The sequence below is a fragment of the Sander lucioperca genome, chromosome 8, assembly GCF_008315115.2.
Source record: "Sander lucioperca isolate FBNREF2018 chromosome 8, SLUC_FBN_1.2, whole genome shotgun sequence".
In the NCBI taxonomy this organism is placed as follows: Eukaryota; Metazoa; Chordata; class Actinopteri; order Perciformes; family Percidae; genus Sander; species Sander lucioperca.
In genome coordinates, this window is record NC_050180.1 from 39,729,501 (window position 1) to 39,744,570 (window position 15,070).

Consider the following 15,070-nt stretch of genomic DNA (forward strand, 5'->3'; position numbering starts at 1 on the left):
GAATACCTGCAGACGAGGGCCATGTAAGTAGTTTTATACAATTTATTTTGTAGATTAGGGTGAATTTGTGTGTGTTGTAGCAGTGTTTTGCCATTGAGAACGAGCTAGCATGCTAACGGTTAGCCCCCTAGGCCCCTCGCCGTGCAGATTTTGACCAGCTCACCCGGAGACTGAAGGCAGGACACATTCAGAAACCATATCTCACATAATTAGTTGGAATACCATCTGTTCTCCGATATTAAACAACTTTGCTCTCAAAATCACAAAGATGAATTATCATTATTTATAATCATGGATAGAACTTTCATCTAGAAGATTACCATGCTTTTTTATAATCAGCCCCAACCTTTTAGCCTTTGTTCCACCATGTTAACCCGTGTCAGATTAAAGAGGAGTAACACTTGCTGTCCCAGCCTGCAGCACAGTTTTGTAAAAACTGCAGGCTCCTCCCCCTCTGTTGCTCCAGGTCCACCGTGGCATTTCAGCCTATTTTGTAATGAGCCCAGCAGCGATAAACAAAGTCAACCCCGGGCCAATTCAGACCAGTCCGGCTGGCAGTGGACAACTGGTTACCAACTTATTTGGCACCAGACCGAAACATCTGCTGTATTCTCTGTTTGCTGTCTCAGAAAGTTACTGGTCAGCCTTCCACTCAACATGAGCTCCCCGACTAAGCCCCAGCTTGAATGCCCGTCTGCAGGCCTTGGGCCAAAGCGCCTCATTCTGTACTGGTTTTACTGTAGAGTCATTTGAGGGCATTCACTTGTCTGTACAAAGCAAAGGATAAAAACTTTTCAGCAAACTGCGACACGTGTAGCTTGTGTTAAAGCTATGGGTAAAGAATATACAGTAAGTGGATGTGAAAAGGAGGAGTTTGAGCATCAAAGGATCATCTCAACTTAGCTCTGAATTTCAGAGCCACATTTGATAGGACTACATTATATACAATATGTTCAACTGAATGCCAGGGCTACAGGCCAAGCTGGGATTAGACTGAATCGCACAGCATGAATCCACAGGCAGTATGGACTGTGGGTAAATCCCTATAATACTCATACGGTATGTCTACAGGGATGCATATAGTGCACCTTTCATGGTAATATAGTTCACTGTAGGGTCTACCTTGAATATATAGTTGTGATAAACCTGGTGGCACTGTTATCCTCTGGGTCTTTGCCTAGTTTATTGGACAGAACAGCTGCTCAAATGGAGAGTCAAGGAGTGCATGATTTCAGCTTTTACACTATTACTAAACAACTAAACAAAAGTGAATAAGGAAAATGGGGCACCTTTGAGCAAGGCCTACCATGATATTATTTGAGTATTATTTTTTTGTTGTCCTTGCACTGTTCTATGCGACAACATCTAAAAAGCACTTTAAAAAATGTTCACTATAAAAGTGTGAAACATTATTGTACGTGGGAGATTTTAACGAGGTACAGTTGCACTGCCATCAACTTTTTTGCCATCTAAATTAACCATCTGCCCAGTTGTGACAGAGAATATGTGGGCTTTGAGCTGCTAACTGGGAAAGTAATTGGCCTTCCCGTTTCCTTTTGTACACTGTTACTGCGATAGTCTTTGAAATGTCCAAATTGTGCTCCGCTCACATGTAGCAAGTCTGCTTGGATTAAAATATCTAGTGCGAGTTGTCAAAAGTAGATCTATGTAGCTGACAGATTAATAGAAAGAGTAACTTGATCAAAGTCATTTTGGAGAAACAGGAGGGGAGGAGATTAGGTAAGCTTGAAAAAAAGGTCAGCAAATCCTTCAAATCCAACAGTATAATATAAAAGGTCGGCTGACTGGCATATTCAGAACTCAGATTAAATCAATTCATCAGAGTCAAAAAGTTAAAAATGAAGCTGCAAAATGTCTCACTGTTGTAGTCTAACAATGTAAGAATAGATTAAGGTGTTTTTCTTCATCCCAACTTCCTCTCGTCTAATTGTAACTCGCCTATTTCTCTCTTCATGATGATGTGATTCCTTTCTATGAAGTTCCTGGCTTTTTGTGTTTGGGCACACACACATATATATATATATATATATGAAATGTTGCCCTTAAAATTATAAAAAAAAATATACTGTAGAAAAAGTAACTCAAACAGGAACGTACCCAGAACGTACTATAACACCGCATGTATACTGTACGTGTCTTACATATTTAATGTACAGTGAGGAAAATAAGTATTTGAACACCCTGCTATTTTGAGAATTCTGACCCTCAAAGACCTGTTAGTCTGCCTTTAAAATGTCCACCTCCACTCCATTTATTATCCTAAATTAGATGCACCTGTTTGAGGTCGTTAGCTGCATAAAGACACCTGTCCACCCCATACAATCAGTAAGAATCCAACTACTAACATGGCCAAGACCAAAGAGCTGTCCAAAGACACTAGAGACAAAATTGTACACCTCCACAAGGCTGGAAAGGGCTACGGGGAAATTGCCAAGCAGCTTGGTGAAAAAAGGTCCACTGTTGGAGCAATCATTAGAAAATGGAAGAAGCTAAACATGACTGTCAATCTCCCTCGGACTGGGGCTCCATGCAAGATCTCACCTCGTGGGGTCTCAATGATCCTAAGAAAGGTGAGAAATCAGCCCAGAACTACACGGGAGGAGGAGCTGGTCAATGACCTGAAAAGAGCTGGGACCACCGTTTCCAAGGTTACTGTTGGTAATACACTAAGACGTCATGGTTTGAAATCATGCATGGCACGGAAGGTTCCCCTGCTTAAACCAGCACATGTCAAGGCCCGTCTTAAGTTTGCCAGTGACCATTTGGATGATCCAGAGGAGTCATGGGAGAAAGTCATGTGGTCAGATGAGACCAAAATAGAACTTTTTGGTCATAATTCCACTAACCGTGTTTGGAGGAAGAAGAATGATGAGTACCATCCCAAGAACACCATCCCTACTGTGAAGCATGGGGGTGGTAGCATCATGCTTTGGGGGTGGTTTTCTGCACATGGGACAGGGCGACTGCACTGTATTAAGGAGAGGATGACCGGGGCCATGTATTGCGAGATTTTGGGGAACAACCTCCTTCCCTCAGTTAGAGCATTGAAGATGGGTCGAGGCTGGGTCTTCCAACATGACAATGACCCGAAGCACACAGCCAGGATAACCAAGGAGTGGCTCTGTAAGAAGCATATCAAGGTTCTGGCGTGGCCTAGCCAGTCTCCAGACCTAAACCCAATAGAGAATCTTTGGAGGGAGCTCAAACTCTGTTTCTCAGCGACAGCCCAGAAACCTGACTGATCTAGAGAAGATCTGTGTGGAGGAGTGGGCCAAAATCCCTCCTGCAGTGTGTGCAAACCTGGTGAAAAACTACAGGAAACGTTTGACCTCGTTTGTAATTGCAAACAAAGGCTACTGTACCAAATATTAACATTGATTTTCTCAGGTGTTCAAATACTTATTTGCAGCTGTATCATACAAATAAATAGTTAAAAAATCATACATTGTGATTTCTGGATAGATTATGTCTCTCACAGTGGACATGCACCTACGATGACAATTTCAGACCCCTCCATGATTTCTAAGTGGGAGAACTTGCAAAATAGCAGGGTGTTCAAATACTTATTTTCCTCACTGTATATGCCACCCAGCCATGTTCTTCCACAGTGGTGTGAAATAAACATGAAGCAGGTAGGAGGACCAGCCAGGTGAACAAGGGAACTCCTTTTTCGCAGCTTTCCACTGCCGAGAAGCATGGCTCCTATGAGTCTGTAACAGGCTAGTTATATACATTTTAATAGAAACCCTAATAGCCTCAGAGTAATATAGAGCTGCATTGTGGGTAATGGTTGCAAAGTGACTCATCCAAATTCAGTGGCACTACTTTGTAGACGGCTGCTTTTATCATCATCTGGTCACACAGACGCTGAACAATAAAAAAAAAATAAAAATAAAAAAAACCTAAAGCCTGTGGGGTATGATCTTACAAGGTAATGTTTTTTTATAAAACATCCCCCTTTTTCTACTCTGTTTGAAGGGCTAATGCACATTCCTGCTGGACTCAGCAGCAAGCAAATCCTCCTGTTTTTTTCCTGTCCAATTTGGCACCGGTGGCCCTGCTGAAAGTTTAATCTGAAAGGAAAGAGGGGAGTAAGGGAGGGCCAAGTCGAAGAGTTCTGAAGGAAATTTTGACGTCTTGTTGAGAGCAGAATTCAATTCTCTTTAGTTTTTTTTTTTAACTGCAAATATGCCGACAAATATCCGCAGGGCTAGAAATAATATAGGAGTCTTACCCATCCCAATTGGCGATAGCAATTACAGTTAACAGGAGCAGATCAGAACCATCTGAGCCCAGTTGAGGGGCTCAGATGGTTCTGATGGCATGAAAAATACCCCAAAAAAGGGAAAAATTGTCTAAGACACACAATCGTGTACGTTTTAGAAGATATGGGTCTAACTTGTCTATTGGCATGTCACATTTTAGGATTGTCTGTGTTTAGACTTTAATTAGACTTTAATTTGACAAGCATTACATGACGAATCCTGGCTTGCGAGTTTTGATTGATAGTTTACTGGATACTGAAAAAGGCGTTTACCATGAATTGACTTCTCTACGATATTTTACCATACTATGATACATCTATCTAGCTGTACCCTGCAATACAGGAACAATGCTGCTCAACTCTACATGGACCATCAACTTGTGACGATATTGAATTTTTACAAGGTACCTGTTTTTTATTATTTTAATCATTACACAGCGCTGAGTTATCATAAATTTGTATGATGCCTTCAAATGGATTTTTAGGACAATTTTTCAGGGTTTTTAGGATTTCAGGGTTTCTCAAAGAGTTAATGTTAATAAGCTGATACAATAGATACGATCTGCAAAAAGATGCCAATTGCCTCAGAGGGCTTCAGAATCTGTACAACAGTATCTTTCCTTAGACCCTTGATTTGGATAAAGGAAAAATAATAATACATTTTTTTTACACGAAAAAAGGGAGAAACTTCTGGAAGAGCAACAGAAGAGGGATCCCTCTTCAAACAGACATGCAATACTACATAACATCAGCCTCGTCTCATATAGAAAGCAGCTCTGGGCCCTCAGGCAGTCATTTTTAAGTGATCATCAGTGATCCCCCCCCCACAATGTGTGGTGCTTTCAAGCATGTCATTGTTTTCAGTTGAGCAGCATGTTGCTTTGTATCTCATCCAACGAGGGAAATCATTGCATGCACAAATGTTGCCATTAGTTGCGAAAACTTACATTTGTATAATAGGAGATTTTAATCAGGGGGTGACGGGAGAGCTGTGGCTATGAGCTTATGAATATGAAAGAGATTAGGACATTTTCCGGGGGTGGAGTTAAGCTTCAAGCCCACATCCCCATACGGTAGGTGGTTGGAAAACCTAGATAGATCAGATGCAACCTACCGTTTCTTAATGCAAACATTTACTAAAATGAACTAGAATCAGAATGGGCTTTAGCTAGTAGTATACAAATCCACTCATAGCAGATACAAAACAAACTGTCAACTTGCTACCGAGCCAGTGGCATCCAAATAAACAAAAACTTCTACGTCAGGTGACATAGCCACAGTAGATCTGCTCAATTACTTTTTTTTTTTCACTGCTTCCATTGATAGTTTTTGTCACAAGGGACAACGACAACAGTGGCACTAACCTGTGTAGGTAGGACATTAAAGCTTTTCTCATAAGAGACAAACTGCGTTGTATGATATGTTTTTGTTAACTCCCATTTGTGTAAAAAGAAAATGTAAGGAGCTTTAGTCCTTACTTGAATCAACCGGGATAAAAGAAATGTATACATTAATGGAACTGTAAAGCGCTTTGGATAAAAGCATCCAGCTGACAGCATGCTGTATTCATAAAGGCCAAGATAATCACTGAAGGAGTCTAGGATTACTGTCTGCAGGTTATTTAATATCTTGCCTTGCAATCAATCCATCCTGGCAGTGCACACAGTAAACACTTCATTTCAATATGGACTAATATACTTGAGCTTGAAACAATTGGGACATCTTAGCTTTTAAAATTTTTACTGCACTGCTGGTTTACAAAAAAACCTCAGTGTTTCTGCAGACCCCATATTTTTTATACGTTTTCTCACTCCATCCTTCTCCAACATAACTGCATTTAGTGAGAGAAATTGACTCTTACCAGCCAACTCACTCAGCCTTTGGCATCATGTTTATTCACTTTCCTTCAGAATAGTGTCTGAATGCCTAGGCCTGATTAATACTCTAACACCCACTTTGCAGAACATCAGAAGGGGGATTACAAACGCACAATGAGAAAAACACCACAACCCAACTGAGGCCACAGAAATCGCAGAGACATGACTGGACAGAAAGGCGGTCATGGGATTTCATGTTCTGCACATGCCATTGGGATGATGTCTAGCTGAGCAGCAGAGAAGATGCTTTCAATACTCATTCTGTGCTAAATGAACCAAAATGAGACAGAATATCACTAACTTAGCTGTTTTGCAGTAGAATAACTGATTTGGCCATGTATAAGGTATTGCAATTGTATTGGTTTTTTTTTTTACTTATCACGTGCGGGTGTACCAGTGTATTCCATTGGTCAGTTCACATTGTAAATACATGGTGGTGTAAGACCATATAAAAGGTCTTTTTATGGCACTAGATTTGGTAGCTATAAATAAATGTTATTTATGTTTCATTGGTCTTCACACCCATGGGTGCATTCCCATGGTGCCCGTACGCAACCCTTTTCCAGGATGCCATGCACTGTTTCGCCCTGGGAGCCATTCATGGGAAGACCTGACCTAGATGCAGGAGTAAAAAAAAAAATGAAAGCTACATGGCTGTGAGCAAGAGTGGACTTCTGACTTCATGGTTACCACGGTATCCACATGTACCCTGCAGAGATATTGCAAGAAGGAACAAATATCCAGTAGCTCTACAGAAGATTACACTCCTCAGTGTCTATTGATTAGAAAAGCTGGGGAATCAAAGCAGTATTTGATTTGGTATTGTGGTTTTATGGGTTTCTGGATGAGGCATTATGCTAAACAGAATCTATATTAAGCTGCCTCCCTTCAACACCAGAGCAACAGATTTTGGAGATGATCAGAGAGAGGTAAATTCTTGCCCCAAAACATGAAAACAGTATTTCCGTTTTGATCCAACATGGCGACTTAAGGGTTTTGCTGTGATTTAAAGACGTGTTCCAGAAGTGAGTGAAGAAGCTAAAAAAAAAAAAAAAAAAAAAAAAAAAAACACATTCAAGATGAAAATAGAGAGAACATTTAAATTACATATTAGCAATTCAATATACAAAGCAGTGACACGGTTTTTCCTCACTTTACAAAAGCATGTGTACGTTACTTGAAACTGAGTGCAAGCTGACAGATCGTCTCTATGGGCAACTTTGCGGACACATTTGCACATTCAGACTGCCGTGCTGCTCGAGAGTTTGTGTGACGGCCCGCACATTCTCACGCCAAGTTCATTTTTATACATCACACCGTGTGCGTGAAAACCAGCGTACGCAAGCTTTTAATGCGTACGCAACGTTTATACAAGAGGCCCATGGTGTCCAAATCGCATCATCTCCATCGCCTCCTACCTAACAGGCCTCTAGCAACTGCATGCCTGAGGCAGTCTGAGATATCATTTACTGTGAACATGTCCAACTGCCTGTGGGAGAAAGCCATGTGGCTGAGAAGTGAGAGATTCTCCACTTGCAAGTTTAAATTAAAATCATCCGACCGCAAGCTTTTGGGGAAACCAATAAAGCAGAAACAGTCACTGGGCTGAGCGGGCAGGGCAGGCCTCAGACTCACCAGTGGATTCCCTCGTGTACAGACAAGATTAAATCTACTAAAATAGCTCCAATAAGGCCACTAAAAGCCACAAATGAAGTCTACAGAGAGAAGCAACACGGGGAAACTGACAACACTCCAGATCCTCTATTATTGGCTGAAAAATATTTCTTAAGCAGAACTTCAAGACATCCTCCAACCACTAAATAATAATCTGAGACAAAACAGTTTTTCCTACTAAACAAGCTTCTCTCTTTCTCTTATATCGTTTGTTATATTTACAATTGGTGACATTTAGGGCTGCAAATAATGATGATTGTCTTTACTGACTATTTTTTCGATTAATCGTGAAGTATTCAACAATGATATACTGTAAAACAGAGAAAAGCAGCAAATCCTCACATTTGAGAACCCACAACATTTTTGCTCTACAAATTACTTAACATGATTTATCAATTATCAAAATTGATATTAAATACTCATTGTCTAATACATTTTGGAGGCTCACGTAAAGAGAGACGTGTTTCATTGAACTTCAGGATATATCTAGAATCTCATCTGAGTTTCGTGCTTGATTTCATCTCGCCTAAACTACTGTGACTCTTAAAATGGGAGCAACCTTGGGTTTGTAAGCTGAGAGACAGTGGTGTGGACTTACGCTCACACTGAAGTCCTGATCAATGTAAAGTGACCTGCATCCCCTGAGAGCATTTTCTGGTAAACACTGAGGAATGTGTTTAAAGATCAGAGCAAGGCGACATCAGCTGCCTGTGAAGGCCCGGCCTTTGCTTTGACTGATCCACAACTTCAGTAAGGGTCAAATGCTTTCAGGCCGAATCAATGGTGCTGTTCCTCATGCAATTACCCATGGGTATTATTACACTCTGAGTGTGTGTGTGTGTGTGTGTGTGTGTGTGTACGTACGTGCGTGCGTGCGTGCGTGCGTGCGTGCGTGCGTGCGTGCGTGCGTGCGTGCGTGCAGGACAGAGATATGAATAGGGTTGTCCATCATCTGTCTGAATAGGCTAACCACTGAGGACAGAGTTACTATGATCAAAGCCACAATATACAAAAAGCATTAAGGCAACTGGCAGTGTGTGGTGATGGTTAGTTCAGTTCAGACATGTAGTTCATAAGGGCTGCAACTACAACAGTGTATTTTCATTATTGATTAATCTGCTGCTTATTTTCTCCATTAACTGATTCGTTTAAAGTGACGTCTTACATTTTTGTCCAAATCCCCAAAATATTTAATTTACTATCATACTGTATAGGACAAAGGAAAGCTACAAATCAATTTCATCTTTCGATCAATTATGCAGCTTACTTGCTTATACAGTGACACGACAATAGTTGGTACATGGTACAGTGAGGAAAATAAGTATTTGAACACCCTGCTATTTTGCAAGTTCTCCCACTTAGAAATTATGGAGGGGTCTGAAATTGTCATCGTAGGTGCATGTCCACTGTGAGAGACATAATCTAAAAAACAAATCCAGAAATCACAATATATGATTTTTTAACTATTTATTTGTATGATACAGCTGCAGCTCCACCTCCACTCCATTTATTATCCTAAATTAGATGCACCTGTTTGAGGTCGTTAGCTGCATAAAGACACCTGTCCACCCCATACAATCAGTAAGAATCCAACTACTAACATGGCCAAGACCAAAGAGCTGTCCAAAGACACTAGAGACAAAATTGTACACCTCCACAAGGCTGGAAAGGGCTACGGGGAAATTGCCAAGCAGCTTGGTGAAAAAAGGTCCACTGTTGGAGCAATCATTAGAAAATGGAAGAAGCTAAACATGACTGTCAATCTCCCTCGGACTGGGGCTCCATGCAAGATCTCACCTCGTGGGGTCTCAATGATCCTAAGAAAGGTGAGAAATCAGCCCAGAACTACACGGGAGGAGGAGCTGGTCAATGACCTGAAAAGAGCTGGGACCACCGTTTCCAAGGTTACTGTTGGTAATACACTAAGACGTCATGGTTTGAAATCATGCATGGCACGGAAGGTTCCCCTGCTTAAACCAGCACATGTCAAGGCCCGTCTTAAGTTTGCCAGTGACCATTTGGATGATCCAGAGGAGTCATGGGAGAAAGTCATGTGGTCAGATGAGACCAAAATAGAACTTTTTGGTCATAATTCCACTAACCGTGTTTGGAGGAAGAAGAATGATGAGTACCATCCCAAGAACACCATCCCTACTGTGAAGCATGGGGGTGGTAGCATCATGCTTTGGGGGTGGTTTTCTGCACATGGGACAGGGCGACTGCACTGTATTAAGGAGAGGATGACCGGGGCCATGTATTGCGAGATTTTGGGGAACAACCTCCTTCCCTCAGTTAGAGCATTGAAGATGGGTCGAGGCTGGGTCTTCCAACATGACAATGACCCGAAGCACACAGCCAGGATAACCAAGGAGTGGCTCTGTAAGAAGCATATCAAGGTTCTGGCGTGGCCTAGCCAGTCTCCAGACCTAAACCCAATAGAGAATCTTTGGAGGGAGCTCAAACTCTGTTTCTCAGCGACAGCCCAGAAACCTGACTGATCTAGAGAAGATCTGTGTGGAGGAGTGGGCCAAAATCCCTCCTGCAGTGTGTGCAAACCTGGTGAAAAACTACAGGAAACGTTTGACCTCTGTAATTGCAAACAAAGGCTACTGTACCAAATATTAACATTGATTTTCTCAGGTGTTCAAATACTTATTTGCAGCTGTATCATACAAATAAATAGTTAAAAAAATCATACATTGTGATTTCTGGATTTTTTTTTTTTAGATTATGTCTCTCACAGTTGACATGCACCTACGATGACAATTTCAGACCCCTCCATGATTTCTAAGTGGGAGAACTTGCAAAATAGCAGGGTGTTCAAATACTTATTTTCCTCACTGTATATTCCACTTACAAATATATATGTTGAAGCACTTTCAAAAAGCTTAAGACACATTTTTGTACATGCTATTTTCATGGTGGTGCTTTTGTTTCTACTTTTACTAGAGTAATATTATTGGTGATGATGCAGGTAGAGAACAATATGCGAGAAGCATTTGGGGCTTTATGAACTGACATTTTGTCCCTTTGTTTCTGTTCTGAAAATATCATCCATTTCTTTGCCAATAACTCCATTTAATTGCGTGTGTGTACAAGTGTTTGTGTGTGAGTTTAAGGTAGCTTGATGTGTTTGAACCGTGCTTTTCCTAACCCAACTTGAACTGCATTTCCTTTACAAGGCCATGTGTTATCCTCGCTTGAACCGCTCACCCTCGAGACAAAGGCTGTGTTTGTATCTGTACTCCACACAGAAGGAAGAAGAAAAAAAAAAAAAAAAAAAGACAAAACCAGGCCAGGCAGTGAACTCAAGGTTATCTGAGCCTGTTGCCACAATGAGAGCCCCAGTCCTCTTGTTACCATTCTGGCCTCTCTTCTCCTCTTTGGACAGATTACGGCTGAGCTGTAAGGCGTGGAGTGAGCACACACAGTTTCACCCTTTGGGTCTTTAACAACCTTAAGGTAGGCATGTTTAATAGAAGCAAATTGTTTGCAAACTGCTGTATAGTCAATGCTTGTGTCAGGCAGGAAGACTGTTCACTTCTAGCCAGACGCAGGAAAATACTGTAGCAGCAAAAGGAGATCTTTCTACATTTCGCTTCAGTCCCATAGGTCCGTTTCAAACCTCAAGCTAAAATGGGCATATTTGTCTTGGATTGACTTTACCATCAACGTATATTGCAGTAGGGTTCACTTTAAATGACAAAACATCAAAGTGATTTAAATCCACAATTCACAGTCGATCAGCAATCCCTGTTTCCATCCCATCACTCAGCCTTTGTGCATGTGGGTGTCCCTTCGCTGCAACCCGTCAATGCTTCTAATAGTTACAGCAACAAGAGTCTACTGCATCTCAAATACATTGCTTTCTCTCTCCTGTGCTACTCTCTCTTCCAAGGCACACATGCACACACACATAATCAATATAGCCGAGTTCTGTAGGACAGGATACACCTCATCAGTAATAGAAGTGTGTTTTGTGAAGAGTGTGAGGCTTGATTCTTTGCCGTGTGTCTTCGCTTGTGTTTTTACTGGCCACCCTGTGACTAATAACCTGCAGATAGCCAGACTCAATCACAACAAGGAGGCAGGTGAAAGCGCACACGCGCGCACACACACACACACACACACACACACACACACACACACACACACACACACACACACACACACACACAAAGACATGCTGCAGTGCAGATGAACAGTCAGACACTCAACACCAACAAATGGAAACACACACAAACAGCATCCATCTACCATTTAGCAGCAGCATATAAAATAACAGAGGTGCCTGTGGCCAATTTGCCAGACGGAACATTTCAATTTGACACAAAAGCCTCATAAGCATGTATCCTCACACACTCACACAAACGCACGCAGAAAAACACACAAATAAAACTGGCAACTGAAACACTCCGATAAACACGCATAAAGCAACATCTTCACACGCACAAATTCACACTAAGCAAACACCAATATAGGATATTGACGGAAAAATAGAGTCTGCACACTTTAATGCTCCCATGAATATGTATTTAATTTCCCACCAAGTGACGTTTCAAGCGTCAAGCTCTTCTTCAGACGCTCATACGTCACTTATTGGTAAATAAATATGCTCATGGTAGCATTATCTAATGTGCAAACTCTCTCTCTCTTTTTGTCTTTTACATGTTCTTCTGTCCAGCAACTAGTAATTATCGTCTGGATGTGCATCCTTTTGTAAACCTTTTTGCAATATAGGATTCTGGGCATCTACATTAGCACTGATTATTCAGAATTTGAATTTTTAATATCCAATTCATCTATTGACATGAATACATTATACTGATCATAATTAAATTCGAGTGGGGAAGACGATACAAAGGCAAAGGCACACACAGCCATTTCATCCAGCTATTGCTCACCATAAAATGTGTTTATTAATATTAATTTATAAAACTGGGAATCTGGACTGTAGATCTCTGGATATTTTTTACACCGTCTTTATTCACTGTGACAGCTACAAGACCACAGAGGAAGACATGCTATTGCCTGGCAAGAGAGATAGGTGTAGGGGAATGGAATGGAATGGAAACACTGTGCTGCAATCTTTTTATACAGTCTAAGGCTGCAACATGTTGTAAGGTTTAAGCCGATGTTTTTCGGGGGTAACGCCATTCACTTTTCCGGCAGTATTGACAATAGATAAAGCCACCGTGTCTTGAGAAGCTCTAGCTTGTTGATTTATTGTTCACTTTTAACTCACTTTACATCAACTTTGCTATTTCTTTTTCCTCTCGCTTTCCTCACAGCGGTACTCATACGCTCCTCTCCGTTACTGCTCGTTTTCCTTGCGCGACCACATGGGCACTGACGACGACCTCACTTAAGGCACCCTGCCATTCTCGCTCTAATTTACGCTACTCTCGTAAGGGGGTTGCGGTATTGCAGTATAGCGCTATACCGTGGGAATTTCTTGCTTTTCAACCACGGTAAGAAAAAATCCATACCGTCCCAGCCCTACTTGCAGTTCTTCCCTGCCTTTACTGGCACACTGCTGCGTACCTTGGCGTGTTACTGCCACCTGATGATCAGTGGAATATGTGTATCTGTGTATAGAGCTGGTAAGTCCCGCCCCTTCCGCTAATCGCCCTGGACCTCAAAGTGGAAAAACCGTCAATGCAAGTGAATGGGAGAAAATAATTATTTTCTGTACCCGTTTGAATTTTGCCATGAATGTGAACATATGTTGTGTGTGAATTTTTTATATAATTTTTCGTGTAAAGAATGCTTCAATTTAGCGGGTAGAATTTTGATACGGTTAGACTTTGTGTGAGAGCACTTTGTGGACTACAGCTCTTCGCTGCTTCTAGCAGAGTAGTGGGTAAGTCAACGTTTGCTATTTTCACATACCTGATCCGTTTTATCCAGCGATTCCTAGTTTTTACTTCAGACGGGAATCTGAAGAAAAGAACAGCCCATTTTGTTTGAATGGTGACATTTGGGTACAAAACACACAGGCATCTCGATCTGTCTTCATAGATTATCGCACCGTGATTTATGGAGGGAAAATGCGTTATGGGGTGACGTCACATATGCGACATGTAGTCTTTCTAGTTTTGTCTTTTCCACAACGGCTAGCCGAAGAATCATGCAATATACTGTCAAACTCGTTACATGAAAAATTATATAAAAAATTCACAGACAACATATGTTCACATTCATGGCACAATTCAAACGGGACCAGAAAATAATTATTTTCTCCCATTCACTTGCATTGACGGTTTTTCAACTTTGAGGTCCAGCGGGGTTTTACGGAAGGGGCGGGACTTACCAGCTCTATAGTGTCACCCATGTGCATGTGCATCCTCGCACGCGTACATTAGATAAACAAATCGGGGACCCATTCATAGAAAAACAGCTCTACAGCACTACCTGAGGTCTACAACTCCAAAGGGAACCTTTAAACTGTTTGTGTTTTATGACTTATACTGTCTATGCTTATGGCATGCTTTTGGTGCACAAATACCAGTGTCATTTTCCACACTACATATACAATGTTCAACATTTACACTACGGATGTTCCCAAAACAGATATGCAAAAGTGCGTTAAATATTCCACTTTACGGGGATAATGTACAGGCTGCCATGCTCCTGCCTTGCTCTGTGTTCAGCCGCAGCTAAAAAGTGCAGTGATTTGACTGACAAAATTAAGTTTAAGTTAAGACTTGGGTACTTCTTGACTTATGATTCAAATCATTGAAGTTTGGAGGACAGCCTTGGTCTACACTCACTTTAAACTAAGAGTCAGAGTCAGTCAGAGCCAACAAAAATGTGTGTTTCTTGCAAATTCTCCGTGTTGTGTGACCTGTGTTATCATAGATGGCAGCTGCAGAGGCGGATGCCAAAAAAACAGCCCCGAAAACACAAATCGCAGATGATGAGAGGCTGCACTGGACTGACCATTCTGTAGGAAAAATGATCACTGCCAATGGCAACGTTTTTCTCACTTCAAACAGGAATTTCCCTTATGACTGAACCTTGACAAAGACCTCACAAACTGTTTGTGCTCATACTGTCTAATGCAAAATCTAACATTTTAACATTTAACTGGGTAAGGACTAGTAAAATATTACCAGTACTTCAAATACATTTTCTTCTATCTGGCATTTCAGTGGTGTGTGTTCTCTGCTTGTGGTTTCCGTGATCTTGTGCTTCTGTTCGCAAGCACTCTTCCCAAAGTGATATGCATCCT

At 41.4% G+C, this 15,070-nt stretch overlaps 1 protein-coding gene across 1 annotated transcript in view; it reads right to left on the bottom strand.

Annotated features, from left to right (window-relative positions):
• man1a2 (mannosidase, alpha, class 1A, member 2) overlaps positions 1–15,070 on the bottom strand; it is a 130,586-nt gene that overhangs the window by 62,731 nt on the left and 52,785 nt on the right. The window lies entirely within an intron of this gene.